Here is a 24,246-nt window from a genome sequence, read left to right as displayed (position 1 = left end):
TCCTGTCTCCTCTTGGACACTGTCACCCTCATTGTCTTTCTGATCTCCCATATACCAACCTAACCTCTTCCTAGTGTTGTAATAAAGATTATGTACCAGATCTGATCTCTTGCTTGCCTCTACTGGTGGTTGGCTCTCACTGCGGTATTGTATCACTTCCTGTTCCGGAGCACAGCGGTGTTTTTCTGTATCTGTTAGCTGTTTAATCTGCGCAGTTAGATTGATCTAGTATCTAGATTACGATTTGTTTCCCAGTGTAATCTTTACGTGCCTTAACTAAAGCACTCCTTCTGCTGAATCACCTCTAAATTATTTACACATTATTCACTTTGCGTGTTTTTAGGAATCCGCTAGGTTAGCGTAGCTACTAGCTCTTAGCCGATTTAGCATGGCGGCTTCTCCTGTCTCTCCCGCACTTTTCTGCTCTGGGTGTGAAATGTTTAGTTATTCCTCGGCCTCCTTTAGCAGTAACGGTACTTGTAATAAGTGTAGCTTATTCGTAGCTTTGGAGGCCAGGCTGGGCGAATTGGAGACTCGGCTCCGCACCGTGGAAAATTCTACAGCTAGCCAGGCCCCTGTAGTCGGTGCGGACCAAGGTAGCTTAGCCGCCGTTAGTTCCCCCCTGGCAGATCCCGAGCAGCTGGGAAAGCAGGCTGATTGGGTGACTGTGAGGAGGAAGCGTAGCCCTAAACAGAAGCCCCGTGTACACCGCCAAGCCGTTCACATCTCTAACCGTTTTTCCCCACTCGACGACACACCCGCCGAGGATCAAACTCTGGTTATTGGCGACTCTGTTTTGAGAAATGTGAAGTTAGCGACACCAGCAACCATAGTCAATTGTCTTCCGGGGGCCAGAGCAGGCGACATTGAAGGAAATTTGAAACTGCTGGCTAAGGCTAAGCGTAAATTTGGTAAGATTGTAATTCACGTCGGCAGTAATGACACCCGGTTACGCCAATCGGAGGTCACTAAAATTAACATTAAATCGGTGTGTAACTTTGCAAAAACAATGTCGGACTCTGTAGTTTTCTCTGGGCCCCTCCCCCAATCAGACCGGGAGTGACATGTTTAGCCGCATGTTCTCCTTGAATTGCTGGCTGTCTGAGTGGTGTCCAAAAAATGAGGTGGGCTTCATAGATAATTGGCAAAGCTTCTGGGGAAAACCTGGTCTTGTTAGGAGAGACGGCATCCATCCCACTTTGGATGGAGCAGCTCTCATTTCTAGAAATCTGGCCAATTTTCTTAAATCCTCCAAACCGTGACTATCCAGGGTTGGGACCAGGAAGCAGAGTTGTAGTCTTACACACCTCTCTGCAGCTTCTCTCCCCCTGCCATCCCCTCATTACCCCATCCCCGTAGAGACGGTGCCTGCTCCCAGACCACCAATAACAGCAAAAATCTATTTAAGCATAAAAATTCAAAAAGAAAAAATAATATAGCACCTTCAACTGCACCACAGACTAAAACAGTTAAATGTGGTCTATTAAACATTAGGTCTCTCTCTTCTAAGTCCCTGTTGGTAAATGATATAATAATTGATCAACATATTGATTTATTCTGCCTAACAGAAACCTGGTTACAGCAGGATGAGTATGTTAGTTTAAATGAGTCGACACCCCTGAGTCACACTAACTGTCAGAATGCTCGTAGCACGGGCCGGGGCGGAGGATTAGCAGCAATCTTCCATTCCAGCTTATTAATTAATCAAAAACCTAGACAGAGCTTTAATTCATTTGAAAGCTTGTCTCTTAGTCTTGTCCATCCAAATTGGAAGTCCCAAAAACCAGTTTTATTTGTTATTATCTATCGTCCACCTGGTCGTTACTGTGAGTTTCTCTGTGAATTTTCAGACCTTTTGTCTGACTTAGTGCTTAGCTCAGATAAGATAATTATAGTGGGCGATTTTAACATCCACACAGATGCTGAGAATGACAGCCTCAACACTGCAATTTAATCTATTATTAGACTCTATTGGCTTTGCTCAAAAAGTAAATGAGTCCACCCACCACTTTAATCATATCTTAGATCTTGTTCTGACTTATGGTATGGAAATAGAAGACTTAACAGTATTCCCTGAAAACTCCCTTCTGTCTGATCATTTCTTAATAACATTTACATTTACTCTGATGGACTACCCAGCAGTGGGGAATAAGTTTCATTACACTAGAAGTCTTTCAGAAAGCGCTGTAACTAGGTTTAAGGATATGATTCCTTCTTTATGTTCTCTAATGCCATATACCAACACAGTGCAGAGTAGCTACCTAAACTCTGTAAGTGAGATAGAGTATCTCGTCAATAGTTTTACATCCTCATTGAAGACAACTTTGGATGCTGTAGCTCCTCTGAAAAAGAGAGCTTTAAATCAGAAGTGTCTGACTCCGTGGTATAACTCACAAACTCGTAGCTTAAAGCAGATGACCCGTAAGTTGGAGAGGAAATGGCGTCTCACTAATTTAGAAGATCTTCACTTAGCCTGGAAAAAGAGTCTGTTGCTCTATAAAAAAGCCCTCCGTAAAGCTAGGACATCTTTCTACTCATCACTAATTGAAGAAAATAAGAACAACCCCAGGTTTCTTTTCAGCACTGTAGCCAGGCTGACAAAGAGTCAGAGCTCTATTGAGCTGAGTATTCCATTAACTTTAACTAGTAATGACTTCATGACTTTCTTTGCTAACAAAATTTTAACTATTAGAGAAAAAATTACTCATAACCATCCAAAAGACGTATCGTTATCTTTGGCTGCTTTCAGTGATGCCGGTATTTGGTTAGACTCTTTCTCTGCCGATTGTTCTGTCTGAGTTATTTTCATTAGTTACTTCATCCAAACCATCAACATGTTTATTAGACCCCATTCCTACCAGGCTGCTCAAGGAAGCCCTACCATTATTTAATGCTTCGATCTTAAATATGATCAATCTATCTTTGTTAGTTGGCTATGTACCACAGGCTTTAAGGTGGCAGTAATTAAACCATTACTTAAAAAGCCATCACTTGACCCAGCTATCTTAGCTAATTATAGGCCAATCTCCAACCTTCCTTTTGTCTCAAAAATTCTTGAAAGGGTAGTTGTAAAACAGCTAACTGATCATCTGCAGAGGAATGGTCTATTTGAAGAGTTTCAGTCAGGTTTAGAATTCATCATAGTACAGAAACAGCATTAGTGAAGGTTACAAATGATCTTCTTATGGCCTCGGACAGTGGACTCATCTCTGTGCTTGTTTCTGTTAGACCTCAGTGCTGCTTTTGATACTGTTGACCATAAAATTTTATTACAGAGATTAGAGCATGCCATAGGTATTAAAGGCACTGCGCTGGCGGTGGTTTGAATCATATTTGTCTAATAGATTACAATTTGTTCATGTAAATGGGGAATCTTCTTCACAGACTAAAGTTAATTATGGAGTTCCACAAGGTTCTGTGCTAGGACCAATTTTATTCACTTTATACATGCTTCCCTTAGGCAGTATTATTAGACGGTATTGCTTAAATTTTCATTGTTACGCAGATGATACCCAGCTTATCTATCCATGAAGCCAGAGGACACACACCAATTAGCTAAACTGCAGGATTGTCTTACAGACATAAAGACATGGATGACCTCTAATTTCCTGCTTTTAAACTCAGATAAAACTGAAGTTATTGTACTTGGCCCCACAAATCTTAGAAACATGGTGTCTAACCAGATCCTTACTCTGGATGGCATTACCCTGACCTCTAGTAATACTGTGAGAAATCTTGGAGTCATTTTTGATCAGGATATGTCATTCAAAGTGCATATTAAACAAATATGTAGGACTGCTTTTTTGCATTTACGCAATATCTCTAAAATCAGAAATGTCTTGTCTCAGAGTGATGCTGAAAAACTAATTCATGCATTTATTTCCTCTAGGCTGGACTATTGTAATTCATTATTATCAGGTTGTCCTAAAGTTCCCTAAAAAGCCTTCAGTTAATTCAAAATGCTGCAGCTAGAGTACTGACGGGGACTAGAAGGAGAGAGCATATCTCACCCATATTGGCCTCTCTTCATTGGCTTCCTGTTAATTCTAGAATAGAATTTAAAATTCTTCTTCTTACTTATAAGGTTTTGAATAATCAGGTCCCATCTTATCTTAGGGACCTCGTAGTACCATATCACCCCAATAGAGCGCTTCGCTCTCAGACTGCAGGCTTACTTGTAGTTCCTAGGGTTTGTAAGAGTAGAATGGGAGGCAGAGCCTTCAGCTTTCAGGCTCCTCTCCTGTGGAACCAGCTCCCAATTCAGATCGGGGAGACAGACACCCTCTCTACTTTTAAGATTAGGCTTAAAACTTTCCTTTTGCTAAAGCTTATAGTTAGGGCTGGATCAGGTGACCCTGAACCATCCCTTAGTTATGCTGCTATAGACGTAGACTGCTGGGGGGGTTCCCATGATGCACTGTTTCTTTCTCTTTTTGCTCTGTATGCACCACTCTGCATTTAATCATTAGTGATCGATCTCTGCTCCCCTCCACAGCATGTCTTTTTCCTGGTCTCTCCCTCAGCCCCAACCAGTCCCAGCAGAAGACTGCCCCTCCCTGAGCCTGGTTCTGCTGGAAGTTTCTTCCTGTTAAAAGGGAGTTTTTTCCTTCCCACTGTAGCCAAGTGCTTGCTCACAGGGGGTCGTTTGACCGTTGGGGTTTTACATAATTATTGTATGGCCTTGCCTTACAATATAAAGCGCCTTGGGGCAACTGTTTGTTGTGATTTGGCGCTATATAAAAAAACTGATTGATTGATTATTTTATGCCAGACTATCTTGAGCTCTGCATTGTGGTCTAAACAGTCGAAACTGTCTCAGAGAAAGCAATTTGGTCTTCTGTAACTTACTTCACAAAAGTCTAAAATGAGCCATTTCAAACATTTATTTTGTTAATATCAGGGAAGTGTTTGTGTGTGTGTGTATATGTGTATGTATGCAAAGATGTGGAATACCAGGACTTTTAGGACGTTTAACATAAAAACTGAAACTTAAATTTTACAGATTATGACCCCTTTAATATAAAAATTCTGCAGCTTTTATTTGTGGTTTTATGTTTCAGACCCCTGATCCAATCACTCTCCTCTCTCCCTCAGTATATGCAACCAATTTCTGATGGAAAAACCAACTGTATGCAAGTTTGCTTGCTGAGAGAGCAGGCGTAGTAACAGCTTGTTAGAAGCTCTCCAGCAGCCTTGTGAAAGAGTACCAGAGGCGCAGAGCTGTAGGTCCACATGGTTTTACATGATGCATGCTGAGAAGAAACAGCTGCGGGCAACAGAAAACCAAATACAAGTTTGTAGCCCCGCAGATTTGGTTTAAAATAGTGAGTATGACTATGCAGCTTTCATAAGAAATAAGTAATATGTCCGTATTTGCTATACGACACAAGCAACACGTTAACCTGCCGTTTGAGAGTCTGCTTTCACTACAAAGACCTTCTCACGAGGTTGTTCAGATTTGTGACTGTATTATTTGAGTTTTAGAACATAACCACCTTGAAACAATCAGAAAATACCTGGAACACCTCCCTAGAGAGGCCCCCAGGAGGCATCCATACTAGATGCCCGAATCACCTCAGCTGGGTCCTTTCAACGCGAAGGAGCGGTGCCTGTACTCCAAGCACCACACGAATGACTGAGCTTCTCACCTTATCTCTAAGGGAGACACCAGCCACCTTCCTGAGGAAACCCATTTCATCCGCTTGTACCCGCGATCTAGTTCTTTTGGTTACGACCCAACCCTCATGACCGTAGGTGAGCGCAGGAACGAAGATTGACCAGTAGATTGAAAGTTTCGCCTTTTAGGTCAACTCCCTTTTGTCACAACAGGGCGGTAGAGCGAATGCAACATCGCCCCTACTGCACTGATTCTCCAGCCAATCTCATGCTCCATTGTCCCCTCACTCGTGAACAAGACCCCAAGCTACTTGAACTCCTTCACTTGGGGCAAGACCTCAAAATCAGAAATAAAATAGATCAGATTTTCTTTTTTATGATCCTTTTCAGCTAAATGCTGAGATGGTTGGCTGGTATTAACAACTGATTAAACATACAAAGTGCCAAAGCAACGCTTCAGAATACTCACCAGTGTGAGATGCTTTGACTCACTAGGGGCAATGTTAAGAAATGTTGGTTTCTCAGAACGCAAAAGATGGAGAAATACATCCTACTTTTTTTTGGCCATGTCTAAAACTTCTCAATCACCCCCCATATGTTGGTTTGCTGAACTTTCCCAGTCACTATATACACTCACCAGTTACTTTATTAGGTACACCTTGCTAGTACCGGTTGAACCCACTTTTGCCTTCAGAACTGCCTTAAATCTTCATGGCATAGTTTAAACAAGGTGTTGGAAACGTTCCTCAGAGATGTTGGTCCATGTTGACATGATGGCATCATGTATTCGCCCATTCTCCTTTGTCCCCTAACATCAATAAGGCATTTTCATCCACACAGCTGCCGCTCACTGGATAGCTTCTCCTTTTTGGACCATTCTTTGTAAACCCTAGAGGTGGTTGTGCGTGAAAATCCCAGTAGATCATCAGTTTCTGAAATACTCAGACCAGCCTGCCTAGCACCAACAAACATGCCACGTTCAAAGTCCCTTAAATCCCCTTTGTTCCCCATTGTGATGCTCGGTTTGAACTTCAGCAAGTCATCTTCACTACATCTACATAGATGCCTAAACGCACTGAGTTGCTGCCATGTGATTGGCTGTTTGGCTATTTGTATTAACAAGAGATTGAACAGGTGTACCTAATAAAGTGGCCGGTGAATGTATAGCCATGGATTATTTATTTTTATTTTTTAAACTTTTTAAAATATGTGGATGAAATTAAAGGTGTGCCTTCATGATTTCAAAAAACATAAGTTACAGTAGAAAAGTGAATTCGAAAACTTGTATAATGTAATGTGTTTGGTGGCTGTCACCAAAGAAAGCACACTATTACAAAAATTTCCCCCACTTTTCCTCTTTCAAGTGTGCAGCTCTGGTATTTTATGGGTGTTAAAACGAACGCGGGCCAAGGCAAGGTGATTAAAATCAGGTGTTGCTCCAAATTGATGCCGTGTGCGTCCACATGTGCTGCTTTCACATCGGTAATTACAACACTTTCAAAGATGTGGATTTCGCTTTTTGATGTTTGCTCGACTTTGAAGAATCCAGCAAAGTACCATATCTGAGACTGAAAAGAAAGACGCTGGTGGGGGGGAAAAAAGAAGGAAAGAAAGAAAGCTTTACTGCAGGACATCTGAAAGAGCGATGCAGAATTCATCAAGTTCTGTAAAGAACTGGAATGTTTCTGGATGACGCCGAATTATTTCCAGTTTTTAGGCTGATGTAGATGAGAAGAAACAGACATAAAAAAGCCTGAGTACCATGAATATTTTGTGAATGTATTAGGATGACATCAAAATAAAAAGGTTAAATCCTCAGGGCTGTAAAGGTATGTTTGTAAAACTCACTGTCCTTCAAAATACAGAACTTTATAGAAAGTAGAGAATTTTCAATTAAAGCTACAACATGTAGAATTTATGGGCATTTTTATTAGCAGAGCTGGAATGTAGCATTTATGGCCATTTGTTTGTGTGTATATACGTGTAATAATTAATCTGTTTTCATAATCTGAGAATCAGCCCTTCCAATATACTTGGGGAACCCTCATCTAGGCCACCATGTTGGTCTGCCATATTGGTACAGTAGCTCAAATGACCATATGCTTTCAGATTTAGCAGTTGTTATTTTTACCCGGTTCTTTCATGTAATTTACGGCCCCCTACCAAGAACCAAACCATTGTATTCCTCATTTTTAGTTTATTAAAGGTCATGACAAAAACCAGGCCTGTGTCCCTCACAGATAGTGTCCACCTTGTGAAGGCCAATGAAGTAGTTTGTACAACACTTTTATACAATGTGGGTGTTAACAATGGGTGTGGTTTAGTCTCACATTTCTAATGTTTCTGGCTCTCACCAACAGGGGGAGACCTCCCTGTGTCTGAAACTTGGGCATATGATGGAAGTGAAACTTAACTTACATTTCTCAGAACTTCCAAACAAATAACACAGACACTTGATAGCTAACATAAAATAAAGAATTAGCACAGATATTATCTAACACAGTGCAGTAGGAAGGCTAAAGAAGAAGAAGAAGACTACAATGGTTGCACAGCTATACACTGTCTACTGGTGTACTGGTTGCTTGTGCAGGCTAACAAATTTGAAAACACCCATTTTTGTGAAATGATCATACATATTTTTTATCACAACAGAAGGCATCGGAACATGAATCAGTATTGCCGAAGAGGGAAAAATGTGAAGAGAAACAAAATTGGGACCAGCAATGGCATAATGAAATCTGCAACATCACCACTAGATGACACTATATCCTCCATACTGTACCTTTAAACTTTTAGTGCAACTTCAGCATCTCCACTGTGTGGACTTATCTTCAGGATGTGCAGGGGGGAGACAAAAAAAATTCATGAAAATTATTTAAAAAATATTCTAAATTACATAATATCCAAGCACAAATGTGTGTTTGTTTCTGCCTCCAGTGGCGACTTATGGTAGTGCAGATCATCAGAACCCACCACATCCTGTTTCTTCTTCACCTCCATTAAGATCTTTTTTCAACACCAACTCCACATTTTAGAGTGTCCTTTTTATTTTGGCCAGTCCAAGGCACCTCTGTGCAATAATCAAGCTGCTTAATCAGCATCTTGATATACCAAAACCAGCCAGGTGGATGGATGACCTGACACAGATTTTAACAAGTTTGTGAACAGAATTCGAGGAAAATCATGAAAAATAGGAGTGAAAATTACTGTGTTGCATTTCAATTAAGTTCAGTGTAGTTTTAAGGCATGCGGCTTCATTTTATGAATAGTCTCTGTGATGTCATACAGCAGAGAGAAAAATAAGTTCATTTAGCTTCTCCCTTTTTTTTTTTTTTTTTTGCTCAGGATTGCGACAGCAGATCCAAAATGGATTGGACAATAACTTCTGTGCTGACGTCAGTATTGCTGCTATCAATTTCTCTTACTAAAACAGGCTGCCAGCAACAAGTCTAGACACGTTCTCTTGGGGGTTACTGCAAAGGAATTCTGGGAAATGTAGTAAATCTCTAGTTTCAGAGAAAATATACATGAAACCTTTTTAAAACTACACAAAATACTCATTTTTCCCTGACAAATTTGATTTTTAACTGTTGTTTTAAGTAAATGTAATCACTTTATTTCCCTCATTTGTCTCATGAGATATCATATTGAGACTTCTATAATAAAAGTTCCTATACCATAGCGGTTCAAAATCCTTCACATCAGCTGTGTAACTTTCATTAATTGTGAGTTCATTGTTGTGAAACGGCATAAGAATTCTGGATTTTGTAGAACATCTGGTCAGCTTTAAGAGTCATGGACAGTTTGCCACAGGTGGTGTTGGGCGCGGGTTTGTATGGGTTATATGGAGCGTGGAAGTTAAAAAGGTCACTATGCGCAGATGCAGTCTGACTCTGCCTCATGGAAACCTGGAAAAGACAAGAAACTCTTTATTAGCAGGAAAGCTCTGCATTTCTCTTCAACACTAGAGCAAATACCCATTGGTTAGAATGCATAATTGGAAAGATTAAGAAAATACTAATTGCAGTGGCCATATTAGAGAATACTGGCCATGGGGGTTGTCATTTTTTTTGTGGGGAAAACAAGCAAATGGAAGAAATGAAAACTTTGACTGAAATCTATATGAGCTAATCTAGTGATATAATATTAAAATGTATTTATTGTCTTTCAGGCGTCTTCATCATCATGTTTATTATCACATTCACAATGAAAGAAAGCTCAGTTTGGCTAACACGTTTTGAGCATTTTATTACAAACACTGTAATAATATAGGTTGTTGTGTGGTTAATTGTCCAAACAGATCATCTAAGGTGTGTGTGTGTGTGTGTGTGTGTGTGTGTGTGTGTGTGTGTGTGTGTGTGTGTGTGTGTGTGTGTGTGTGTGTGTGTGTGTGTGCGCGCGCATTAATGTTGGATGCTAATGTGTTAGCATTTGTAGCAGCTACTAGTAGCTTCATGACAGGTTGATAATCCAAGATTACTGAGGATATAAGTGGGTCATAATTTATGAAGCCCTCACCAAAGTATAATCATCATGAGAACCACCCGTCAGATCCCAAAACTATGCACCCAAACTGAGGTTAGCCTGTTAGCTGAGCTAGTCTGTAAGATGATAATGTGTTAGCATTTGTCGGAGATACTAGTAGCTTCATGACAGTTTGTTAATCCAAGATTACTGAGGATATAAGTGGGTCATAATTTATGAAGCCCACACCAAAGCATAATCATCATGAGAACCACCCCTCAGATCCCAAAACTATGCACCCAAACTCAGGTTAGCCTGTTAGCTGAGCTACTCAGTAAGATAATGGCATTAGCATTTGTCGCAGTTATCTGTAGCTCAAAGACATTACATCAAGTTAATTCATTATTACTGAGGAAATAAGCAGGTCCTAATTTTTAATGGCCACAGCAAAACGAAACTGTTATGAGAAGCACCGCTCAGCCCTCAAAATATGATGGAATAATAATCACCCAAATTGAAGTTAGTCTGTTAGCTGAGCTTGTCACCGTTCAGGTTTCATTTTGTTTGCCCAGGTCATATGGTCTCATCCATGCTCCACTACAGACAGACATACACTCAACAAAAATATAAACGCAACACTTTTGGTTTTGCTCCCATTTTGTATGAGATGAACTCAAAGATCTAAAACTTTTTCCACATACACAATATCACCATTTCTCTCAAATATTGTTCACAAACCAGTCTAAATCTGTGATAGTGAGCACTTCTCCTTTGCTGAGATAATCCATCCCACCTCACAGGTGTGCCATACCAAGATGCTGATTAGACACCATGATTAGTGCACAGGTGTGCCTTAGACTGCCCACAATAAAAGGCCACTCTGAAAGGTGCAGTTTTATAACACAGCACAATGCCACAGAAGTCGCGAGATTTGAGGGAGCGTGCAATTGGCATGCTGACAGCAGGAATGTCAACCAGAGCTATTGCTCGTGTATTGAATGTTCATGTCTCTACCATAAGCCGTCTCCAAAGTCGTTTCAGAGAATTTGGCAGTACATCCAACCAGCCTCACAACCGCAGACCACGTGTAACCACACCAGACCAGGACCTCCACATCCAGCATGTTCACCTCCAAGATCGTCTGAGACCAGCCACTCGGACAGCTGCTGGAACAATCGGTTTGCATAACCAAAGAATTTCTGCACAAACTGTCAGAAACCGTCTCTGGGAAGCTCATCTGCATGCTTGTCGTTCTCATCGGGGTCTCGACCTGACTCCAGTTCGTCGTTGTAACCAACTTGAGTGGGCAAATGCTCACATTCGCTGGCGTTTGGCACGTTGGAGAGGTGTTCTCTTCACGGATGATGCAAAGGAGATGTGTTGCACTGCATGAGGCAAATGGTGGTCACACCAGATACTGACTGGTATCCCCCCCAATAAAACAAAACTGCACCTTTCAGAGTGGCCTTTTATTGTGGGCAGTCTAAGGCACACCTGTGCACTAATCATGGTGTCTAATCAGCATCTTGGTATGGCACACCTGTGAGGTGGGATGGATTATCTTAGCAAAGGAGAAGTGCTCACTATCACAGATTTAGACTGGTTTGTGAACAATATTTGAGGGAAATGGTGATATTGTGTATGTGGAAAAAGTTTTAGATCTTTGAGTTCATCTCATACAAAATGGGAGCAAAACCAAAAGTGTTGCGTTTATATTTTTGTTGAGTATACGTTAGGAGTTTTGTATATAGGATTCCATGAAATAAAATGTAAAATGGGCGGGATCGGGTTCCCACAGCACCTGGCTTTTCAGCCCCATACTGCGTCAAGAACAGCATTAGCCCCTCACAGCAGTGGTAGTGTAGGCCAGGTCGCTCAGTGGATGACCTAGGTTGCTAACATGTATGTCTAGGGTCCATTCCCGCTCACATTACCTGTCTCTATCTACATTCTGTTAGTCCACCCAGTTGTAAATGGGTACCTAGTTGTAAAATGGGACTGGGGAAGTAACCTCAGCCAGGTCCTTCCAGGGGGAGTTGCAGAGTCTCTTGCTTCACCCTTGGGAATCTGGAGATAAGCACCTAAAGGACTTTATTCTTCTGCAACCTTGACTTTTCACCAATTTTTCTCAACATCAAATCACTTTATCCTTGGCTAACCCTCAGTCATTCCACAAAATTTGTTCCAAGTGGAATCAAAAGTCTTTGAGTTATTGAGTTCAATGTTGGCTTGACGGACACATGGAATTGAAAACGATACCCCCCACATGTATTACCACTGTGCATGGCTGAAATGTCCTTTACAAAATGTAACTTTGTTATGCATAATTCATTAAACAAAATTGCCCCAGAGACCAAAAATCGGATTCCGAATAGGAAGGTTCTTTCTGAGGCCTGGATTGTGGGAATGATTATGTTCTTCTTGCTATAATGGAAAGTAATGCTTGGCAGCAATTTGTCCACCTGCACCTCTGAACACCAGGCTTGGTAACAATTACTGCTCCAGGAAAGAAAACATTACAGAGTCATTACAGTAATGATAGTAATTCCAGGATAGATGTAGCCTCTGCAGAGGCTTTCTATCCACTTCTTAATTCTCTCTCTCTCCTGTCTCCCGTCTCCCTATATGTTGACTTTTGCCATTTATTTCATTTAAGTGGAAATTCATTTAATTTCGAGTGTTTATGTGGTTATCAGATGACCTTTTCTCTCATGCATTTTTGGGATTTTAATATAGACCTTATTAATCCCATGGATTTCCCTGCAGTCTGTGCAGGAATATTGCGCGGACCGCCTCGCCTCCCGACCTTGGGGAAAGAAGGGGCTACTCGCTGACGTGCTCGCATGTTTCCCTGCTGGAGTTCCCGCCTACTTGGCAGCGCTCACAACAACCTTATTTATGTTTCAGAAAAGCGTGCCAGTGGTGCCAAGACACTGACGAAGTCGCCACACAGCGGCTGCTGCCTTCCAGTCTGGAAAACATTTAAAAGTCTTTGTTATGAAAAAGAGCACAATGATCGGCGTACTTGCACTGGCAGAAAAAAAAAAGAAAAGAAAGATGGCTCCATTTTCCATCTGAGTCAGCGTGGGAGGACGTGTGTATGTTTTCAGCACAACAGCATGGATGATAAAATAGCTTATGAAAAAGCATAAATGGCTGCAGTCAGTCTTCTGGGTGGGCCCGTGAGCGGATGACATATTTAGGCTGTGAGGGATTATTTTGTGTTTCTCAGCAGCTTTTTTTGGTGAAGCCGGGCCAATAAATATTAGTCATGACATTCCGTGTCTCTACGGATTTCTCCCCGACTGTCTGAAAATATAATTTGGTGCAGTTGTTTGAAAGTACTTTTCAGTCAAATGAAAATTCAGCTATTAGCATCCATCATTTTTCTGTTTGTAGGATTTTATTTTCACATTATTTATGGTAATAAAACCAATGTTTTGTGTTAAAAAGACAAAGGAGTCAGTTGTTCTAGGAACTCTTTATTCGCTCAGTGCGTAGCCATGGAATGGACGGGACTAGAAGTTACAGATTTGGTAATGTCGCTATAGTATTGGCATGTTGCCCTAACTTGCACACTATGGAATTGCCCTGGGTGCCCTGGTTGGTAGCCACCCAAGCAACCAGCTGGTCCATCCCTACCACAAGAAAGTAGCCATCTATCGGCTAAAACCAGACCAAACATGGGCACTCCCTTGGTCTTCTCCAGTTGCTGCAGTCTTTAGTCTCTCGAGTGCCTTTGAGGTCAAAAGATATCTGTGAAGGGCTTATTGGGTCTTGAGGACCATGAACAGAATTGTTTGTTAAAGCAGACACTTTTGCAAGAGAACAAATATCCAAGTTGTTGGGGTCCTGGTGCTTCGTATTTTCTCAATAGCTTTGAGACTTGGATGCTGACCAGCAACCTAAGGCAATGACTATGTAAAGATCCTTGGTATGGTGTTTCTTAAGAAGATCCTTGGGTACTGCTGAAATGACAAACAAAGGGTTACTTAGGGTGGTTTATCACTTGCATTGTGAAGGAACAGCATCTGTGACATTTTGGCTATGTGGTGTATTCATCTGGGCACAATCCAGCATGTAGGATCCTCTGTGTTGCAGATCCCAGGAAGTGGTGAAGGTCAAGGTGATGACTCCATTTTACCTGGCTGTGGCAGAAAACTAGTTACTTTTGAGAGGTGGGCATGAACCGATTGTCTGCATGGGTAGTTACCATCCAAGACCCAAGGCAGTCCCACAGTGTGGTAGATGTGGCAACACAGAGTACCATATCATACTCCCAGACCTGAGCTGGGGTCCTTAGCATGAAGACACTGGTGTGCTCAATCATGTCCAGGGAACCGTACCACATGACCGTAATGTCATGAGATTTATTTACGACATGTAGGGGCTAGACACATGGACTTCCAATTAGAAGATCCTCGTTTCAAGAACCCATCAGACTGGAAAATCACTGTGGACCTTGTGCATGGTCCTTGTGTGCAACTGAGCACCTTTCACTGCTGCACACTGGTATTGGTATGTGAATGTGATGCAAAGTGCTTTGGAAAAAAGTGCTATATGAATGCAGTTCATTTCAATTAATTTGTCACATGAGGTCACTGGTTAGTCCAAGTCTGACAACCATACAGTAAGACTACAGATACCAGAATCCTAAAGGCTTAGACCTTTTGTTTTAGTGCAAACATACTGGCATCACAGGATACTTCTATCCAGAGACGTCATGATCCAATCAATGGATCCAATTATGATTATTGATTTTGAGGAGGTGACAGAGCCATTGATTTCTTACAACAGCTTGAATGCTTATGAGTTTGTTGACACTTTTGTTGCGCAACAACCGCATCACCCTTTCCGCAGCGCCCTCAAGTGGTCACAGTCAAAATGTACGTATGCAAGTCTAGAAAACCCAAACAAGAAGCTCAGAGTACTGGATTGGTAGTTACTCTTCAAAGAAAGTGCAAGATTTTTAAACTTACGGTCAATAAAGGTAGAAAATCAGTATGCAAAATGCAATCAGTACAGTTTGAGTTGCACTGGCTAACCCTTCTTGTACCAAGTCAAAAAATGAGGTGCATACAATCACACAAAACTATGACAAGTCCACTAAAATGATGCAAATCATGCGTCTCTTGTGCTTTCTTCGCAATAGCAACAAACAAATGACAGGCTTGTTCTTTTTGCCTAAAACGGCCTGTTTGGAAAAAGTGGAAAATCAGATTCCGTAATGCCTAACAATGCCTTCAATCACACATGGAGAAATGTGAGTCTGTTTTGTACTACTTTTTGGACAGATCTGTGGTGCGATTGAAGATCAGCGCACATTGTGAGGGTACAGTGGGAAATCCCCACCTCGCCTCGCCGAGCTGCTCCTACGCTGCGTAATTTCTCAGCAAAACCTGAACCAAACAATAAATATTTGACAGCTCAGTTGCTTAAAAGAAAAAAAGAAGCTGCATTTGTTTGCACAACAGTGCCTGCTGGGACACGCTCGCGTCATCGAAGATGGAACCATTTTTATTGTCAGAAATCCAGAAATGGAGACATCTGGTTCCCAAAGACTCCCGAACATAACGCTCATCCAGCACGTCTTAAATTGTGCCTGCCGGGCTCTAAAATTTCAAATCCTGGATCCACTTGAAGGAACGTGCGAGTGATCCTGCCAAGACAAGATTGCATGTGTTGGGGCCGGCCATATTGTTCTCATTAATGACTGGCAACTGCAAAGACAATATGAGTGATTTGCTGCAACATTCCAGCCAAGATGTGAATTGCGGCGGTCCGAGCGTCCCTTCTCAGACCCTATCGTAAGTGGGTTCTAAAATTGTCCAGCAGAGATCAAATCATTCGGGTCAAGGTAATTGGGTTAGTTTCTTTTGCACCAATGTTCATGGAGATTGGGAAGTCCCTAGTTAGGGTCAAACTACCCAACGGTCAGTCATTGGGTTTAAGGTCATTGGGTTCAAATGTCAACATTTAATTATTTTTCCCACACACTTTTGGGTGGTTTCTGGAATTGCATGCCAAGGTCAAATTTGCCAAAAGTCAATCACTGGGGCCAGAATCATGTCTGCCTCTCTGTTTGTTGGCAAACTCCTCCCAGGACCTTTAGCTGATTTCTAACAAACTTAAAGGTCGACCCTGAAACTGCCCTTAAATAATTAATTTAGGCAAATATCAAGGAATTTGATTTTCAGCACAGTTTGGACAAAATGTGTCCTACTGAGGTGGAATCCAGAATTGCACCTCACAAAGTCAGCCAAAAGTCACCCACTTATACCCCCAATCATATGGGTGAAGGTCAAGGTCATTAGGGTCAAATGGCTCCGTAACCCCTAGAGTCTCATGCGTAGGGGTACTATGTATTCATCAGTACAATATGAAGCTTCGGTTCCCATGTGTTGGTCGGCGTTGGAGCAGGTTTCACAAACACATTTTGGCGGCTCTGAGTCTCAGGAAACAGTGGAGGGGTTAACTTCAGAAAACACTCACGCCCTGTTATCAGATTAGGTCTATACAAAGTGCTCTTAGAACCAACAAAGACAGGAGAGTTTTTTTTCTTTTTTAAGAAAGAGGCGCGATTAGCGCTTTGTCGTGTTAGTCTTCCTTTTCTCCGCCCCCCCCGGTCTTCATTCCTTCCTTTGCTTTCATTTGTTCGAGCTGTCAACAGCGTGCTCAGGCTGAAATAAAAAACCTTTAGTGTTTGTTTGCTCATTGTCAGCGTGAGGCTTTTCCCCGTCATTCTCACCAAGATCATCACTCACATGTTTTTAGAAGGGCATTTAGTGGTGCTTGACAAGTGGGAAGTGGGCAGACCCCACCCCCAAACCCTCCAAACCCAAATACTAAACCTTTCAAACTGCTGAAACACTTGGAATTATTGACCAAGCTGGAAAAAACCTGATGGAATTTGGCACCATTGCTGTCACAGTTTTGGTAAAAAGCACAACAGTCATGTTGGACATGAACCCATGCAATTAAATTCTTTGTGATTCAGTGATTCCATAATATACTGTGTGGTTCTGTAAGGCAGGTCATGTGACAAAAAATGGTGATCTGAATTCATATTTATGGTGTTTTAGTATAAAAATAATGAATGTTTTACTGTAATTGGAAGAACATTTTCATGCACTGAAAGATGGAAATATTCTTTCCATTGCACAAATGGAAAACATTCATTATTTGTTTTATATGACACTGAAATGGATCTCAATATTTTCCTTCAATCATGGGTGCATTTTTACCAAAAGGTAGTGAAGTAATTCAGTGGAGCGAAATGTATTGAACCACAATGAATGAGCCAAATGAAATGGATCCAAATTGCATGAAAAATAAGATAAATCATACAAGCTCTATACAAATGATGAATGACGTGTGATATACAATCCACCAATCAAATGATAAGGATATATGTAGGTGTTGTAGCCACTGGTGTGTCTTTAACCAGTTTTCTGAAAAAGACATTGAAATATTTTGTAAAATGAACACTTGGCCAAAACTTGCATATTTTTGCCCATGGTACTATTTGGCATTGGGTGCATTATATGTGCCAAATAATGTCCTGGCACATTTTGGCACTAGATACTTTTTGGTTTGACCACCTCTAGACTGGCAGATCTGCGTTACCGTCGTGGCTATGTGTCAACTTTGCCATCAGTCAGCAGAGTCAAAGAAGACTTGGGGTATATTTTATCTTGAATTCCTGCAAACATATACCTCAGGCAGATTGGATCAACCCAAGTTTTGGCCAAGAGATCCAAACCAGGATCTTCTCCAGTACTGAGCCACAAAATACAATCACTGAACTAGCATTAGATCTACCATGTCAGCACTTTGACATGAGGTTTAGCCCAGTTTTTGGAGTATGAGGTCAACGTGGTGACACTCTTTTGACTACGTTTGATTACTAGCTCATGTCAGTTTAAGCCTGTGCTGCAGAAATCCCACGGATATAAAATGTGTTCACACGAGTTGCCATCAGCAGGAATCCCAGCAAGACCCCATAAAGCCCCCCCGAACAGACCTGGTCTATCCCAATCTTTTATTGTGCATCCAATCCAGCCGTGGCTCATTGTGTGAATAAAACCAAGAGCTTTGCTTCGTGCAGATGTTGCCACAAATCACCGGTTGGCCCTGCCCCTGCAACTGACTTCCTTACAAATGTTCCACATTAACTCGCACCCCCCCCCCCCACCCCTACCCTTCCAGTAAAAGAGAAAAGAAAGGGGGTGCTGGAATTTCAAGCAGACTGCTTGTAACTCCTTCAAGGACTATTGTAAAGTCTCGGCCGTGTCAGCACAGGTGGAAACCTGAGGGGTGATAAAACCAGAAACGAAGGCCGCCCACTCTGAGCTTTCTCTTTCCCAACAATGTCTTAAAAAGCCTTCCAGTGTGACTAATTCAAATCCAAAGCGCTGAATCAGTCGGGCTGCCTGTGGACGCCAGTAACCGACACCATGTGTCTGTACAAGACGGAGACCAGGCGTGCAAGAACGACACTCTCGAGAGACGACTAAAAGCCCAAATTTTCCCCCGTCCTGATAAAGTCATTCTGACAGGATGGAAAACCTATTTGGAAAATTCTGAAAGCTTTGGACCGCTTAAGTCCAATATTCCATTTTCTGCTGAAGAAGCTGATTTTAAAGATAAAAAAATTAAAACATATTGCATGATTGAAATCCAGTACTCCCAGTAGTAGTCTTTTCTTAATGCTGTTTTAAGTCAAATAATATGTTGGGCAGAGTAACATTATGATATAAATAATCTGAAGATTAATAAAGGCCATAATATGCAAGATCTTTTTTTTTGTCAATTTAATATTTGAAGGAACTTGACACATTATCTTCTCAGGTGAACACTGTGAAATGTGATATTTAAAGTGACAGTGTGTAGGATTTATGGACGTGTATTAGCAGTAATGGAATATAGCATTTCTAACCGTCTGTGCATTAGTGTACTATAATGACCTTCAACAATAAATTCATGTATTTTCATAAGCTTACAGTGAGCCCTTAATATTCACATGGGAGTGGGCCACCTTGTGGACACCGCCATGTTGACACAATGGTCCGAAAGGAACATAGTTAATCCACCTTTGCCATTTTGCAGGATGACCGGAAGACCAAAAAAAAAAAAAGTAAGAGGAATTGGTGGTTGCTCTCCTGTATACTGTCTACTGGTTGCTAATGCAGGCAAACAAGTTTGAGAAGCCTCATTTTTGCGATATGAAGGGTCGTACATATAACTTATTGCAAGAGAAGGCGAGGTAGCTTGAGTCCCTGTCACCAATGAAGAAAAAACATGAAAGAAACTAGTATTCTGACTGGGAACTGCAAAATGCAATCTTCAACCTCACCACTAGATGACACTAAATTCTACACACTGTAGCTTTAATATGGGTAGAATTTGGCAACCCTACAATCTAGCCTCATAGCTAGCTGACCAATCAGATTGTAGCTTGATAGTGAGCAGACATGTTTCACAACACCCAAATTAAGAGTCTTGGTTTAGCGTCTCGGGGTGGCCTGAGTTGCTCACTGTTGCTCAGAACATTAAGGCAATTTTCAAACTGCCAAAGTAAATCAGATTTTTAGCATATCTGGATTTATTGTGTTGATAGTCTGAAAAGCGAAAAAAGAAAAAGAAAAAACATAAAATGTGATGTTTTTCAAGTCTGATTGAACCCACGGAGGTGGTTTCAATCCCAGTTGCTGTCATATTTCTACAGATGCATCTCAGTCTGAACAGTTTAACCGCTTCAATGTATTTTTTGCATCACTCACAACTCTCCCTTCGTTCTATCCCTCACAGCCACTCTCACTTCACTCTCTCTCCTCCTCCAGCTATTTTCTTTGTTGAAAGAAGAAGATAAAATGTTTGACATGAGTTGTGTTTACAGGACAATGCTGCTGGGGGGGGGGGGGTGTGTGTGCAAATATTTAAAACAAACACACACACAGCCATCACCTGGCATGAGAATACACACGCAAAAACAAATTTAGAAATTTACCATCAACTGAGATTATAATCCAGACCAGTCAGAGCTCCATGTGAGTTTAGTTACAGGGTGTGAACTGCAGTGACACTGAGAACAGTCGTGATTATTTCCATGTCTGTGACTACATTACTATATAGCAACCAATGTGGATAAGTGTTAAATGTGGATTGTCACACAAACACACAAATCGGATCTGATCACTTGCTATCTACAGTGTTCAAAATAAGTATGGGAAGACAGACAGACTGGTAAAAATAATTAGAGGAACACTGTGTTCCCCTAACTTAGTGAATCAGTGAGATCAGATTTGAATCAGCTATGCAATAAATCTGGATTGAACTGTTAGTCTGAACAAAGCCTTAAGGACTCAGGAAATAGAGACCAGAATCTGATCCAACCGGTCCAGACATCTGTCAGTTATTGGCTGTCTTGACAAAGAATTTACTTTGTCTCACTTCTCTGGGTCGAGGAAAATTATTATGCAGTCTGGCTGTTGTTTTCATTTTTCCCCCCGACTGGAACTGCGGTTGTCGCCGGCTGCAGACTCTCTGGGAGATTTCTGAACCTAAAAAAATCTTCTACACATCAAGCACTTATTGTTCCACAAACTGTCTCGGAGTTGCTGCAATATGAGGGGACTTTCAAAAGGCGCAAACCAACAGGAAGACATTTGGAGGAAAATTACATCCACCCACTTAATTGTTACATGCAGGGTTTAGCCAAGTGTAAAACCTTGCATACAAGAACCGAATCAAGTATCATTAACTCAAAGGTTTGAATTCACCACAGCAGCTGTTTTACTTTTACTTTTGTTCGAGAACCTTCTATGTGTCTTGTGAGAAGTCCTCTAAAAAAAGACTGTGGAAAGGATTTATTCAGGATCTTCATGGAGGCAAAGCATTACAGAAAATGACACAAGAATCAGTGTGTCGCAAAGGCTTTGACACATCAAAAGCAAAGGCTTTTAGTCACATCAGAAAGGGGCATACTGTGGAATCCATCCATCTACGATGGAATCCCACTGTGTCACTTGATATCATGGTGTTTTGAAACGATTGATCCTTTTCTGAAACCATGATTTTATTTAGTGTTTTTGAAATGTTTGGAAACACTGACATATATTGAAGCAATTGCATCATTTAGGTTCTTGAGCATTTTGAAACAATGAGTAGTTACTCTAAACATCTGGTTAATTTGGAGCTGTGAGCAATTTGAAATAGTTTAAAATATTAATTTCATAAAGCAAATCTGGAGTTTCATCTGGTTCATTTTGTGTTTTTGGTTTGTTATTTGTCTGAAGCAGATATTTTATTTAGGATTTCAAGAGTTTTGAGACATTGAATAATTTTCTGAAGCAACTGCTTCATTCATTGTTAGCAAGACTGATAAACATATGTGTGTGTTTGTGTATGTATGTATGTATGTATGTATATATATATATATATATATATATATATATATATATATATATATATATATATATATATATATATATATATATATTCTGAAGCAATTGTGTAATACACTGAGCGGTTACTCTGAACTGTGTTATTTTGGTGTTTTTAGCTATTTCAATCAATCAATTCAATCATTTTTATTTATATAGCGCCAAATCACAACAAACAGTTGCCCCAAGGCACTTTATTTATTTGAAACTGTTAATCATTTTAGGGTTCATCTAGAATTTTGAAATAGTTGTTTTCTTTGGGAGTTGCCTGAACTTATTGTTTTATTCAGATTCAAGCATTTTAAAACAACCATTTTAAGAAGCAGTTGTTTAATTTTGTTTGAAAAGTAAGTTTTTTGGGTTTTTTTAAGCAGTGATTTCTTGTGGTGTTTTGAGCATTTTGGAAGATTAAATAATTTCCAAAGGCAACTGGTTCCGTCTTTAGTGTTTTTAGTTTTTCTTCTGAAACAATGGCCTTATTTAAAGTTCTCAGTTCTTGAGCAAGATGCTGAACCCCAAATACGCTCCCATTGTTCAGGTGCAGAACTTTTCATGGAAAATTCCAGCGTTGTTGTGTGATCTTTGGAGAACAGCACCTTTCAAATGCGTAAAATGTAGATAAATCACTTTCTGAAGCGCCTTGTGGATGAATCATTTTCTGAAGTAACTTGTTTAGTTCTTTAAATGCTTTGAAACATTAAATCCTTTTCTGAAGCAACTGGTTCATTCAGTGTTCAAGTGTTTTGAACCACTGAATCATTTTTTGAGGCAATTGGTTCATTTAATTTTCCAAATGTTTTAGAACATCACCTTTTTATGAAGCTCATGAAACACTTGCTTAGTTTGGTTCGAACGTTTCATCATGGTGTGAAATATTTTGGGAAGGGTTTAAAAATGGCAATCTTGGCAGATGTTTCCATATATTGTTGACATCCAAATAGTGAATTTCTCATTTTTATTCCTCTGAAATGTGATGTTTATTGATGCTCACTCAAGAGCACAACAGCGCCCCCACATGTCAATGTAATTTAGCTGTGGATCGCTGCACCCACACGAAGTCTTGAAAATAACATTTGCCTTATTTCGCACTCGCCAACAGTACAGTCGGGATTTTAGAGATTTGTCATTTCTCGCTCCTCTAACCAGACACAGGTTGATGTTCTGAGTCCGGACTGGACGCGTCCCGGAGCATTGCCTTAGCAGCAGCTGTTTCCCAGGTGTTTGGCTGCATGTGTGTGGCTTCGCCATCTTGTCTTAATCATGGCCTCCTCAAAGAACTGGCAACACTTCCAACAAACGCGCTCATTCCTCTTCAGTGTGGTAAAGTTGTAGAAACCGGCGCAGCAGATCCAGCAGCCAGGTGTACTTAAACATGACTCAGCCAGGCAGATGGGCGCGATCCCACCAGCGCACAACTCAATTGAGAGTTTGCCATCCATGTGCTGGGGCACCCAGACTACTGGAACCACCACGGCGTGAATCTGCCATTTCGTAAACACAGTTCCAGAGCCGCGAGACGTTCCCTAAGTGCAAGTTTCAACAGCTATCCTGGTGCACCTAACCCCCCGCCTCCCGTCCCATGCTAAAAAGGAGAGGCCTGAAACAACAAACCGCCAGGTTAAGAGAGGCTGAGGGATGATGGCGGGGTGGAGGAGGGAATCGAGAGAATGAGTCATCCATCAAACAGCCTGCAGAGAAAGAAAGAAGAAAGAAGCCCCCTTTCACATGTGGAGCTAGTTACATTTATGGAAAAACAATCTACCCGGCAACAGCACATTTAACATTCCCACATCAGTCTTCTGGGAGGAATTCTGCAGTAGATAGCAGAAGCACCACTGTGTAATCATCACCTTCTGCACATCAGTATTTAGCATCCACATTTGGTACTTCGTTTGTAGCCTTTGGTCTATCAAAGTTTAACATCTGGACATTCCACTGCTCCCCTTTCCCCCCCTCAAACTGTGATTACACAGGGATCATGAGTAAACATGTGATTCCACGGTCAACTAAAAATTCTCAAAAGGACTACAAGTCTGAAATCTGACTTGGCTAATCTGAGAAATTTAGTTTTTAAGCAATTCCTGTGCACGTTTTCCTTCATGGTATGGGTAACTGTCTTGCAAGAAAACAAATCTACTAAATTATGGGTTTACTGGATTTCCCTCCAGGATTTCCTTGTATTTTGTAGCATTCATGTTTCCCTCAGATCAGGTAGTTTAGTGGATAAGCGGCTGGTCTGCCAATACGTAGACTTGGGATTGAATCCGACTCATGCTACCTGTGTCCTCGGGAAGTAACCTGTGTCAGACTGGTGTCCCATCCAGGGGAGTTGTAAACTCTTATCCGCTTCACGCTATGGAATCTGAAGACAGGTAGAAGGACCAATGGGCTCCAGTGCCTATATGGGACTTACATCTTGTTACATTCCATGTACCAACCACAGAGCAACACGAGATGCCTTTGGTACTAACGTAGGTGTGTCCAAAGGATCCTTGGCTGCTGCTGGTACCTACTACCTGCATTGTGAGAGAATACCAGCCATGTGGTGTACTTCCCTGAGCATGATCCAACAGGTAGGTGCCTCAGTGTTGAGGACCCCACCACTTTTGGCAGGTGGGGATGGACCGGTCATCTGGTGGTTGGTTACCAACCACGGATCCAGGGCGGTTCAGTAATGTGGTGGATCCAGCAGCATGTAGCATCAGTGCCTAGCTACTTCCTT

Source organism: Thalassophryne amazonica, chromosome 22, assembly GCF_902500255.1.
Source record: "Thalassophryne amazonica chromosome 22, fThaAma1.1, whole genome shotgun sequence".
Taxonomy (NCBI): Eukaryota; Metazoa; Chordata; class Actinopteri; order Batrachoidiformes; family Batrachoididae; genus Thalassophryne; species Thalassophryne amazonica.
The sequence above is the reverse complement of the archived record's forward strand: the minus strand, read 5'-3'. Positions refer to the sequence as shown.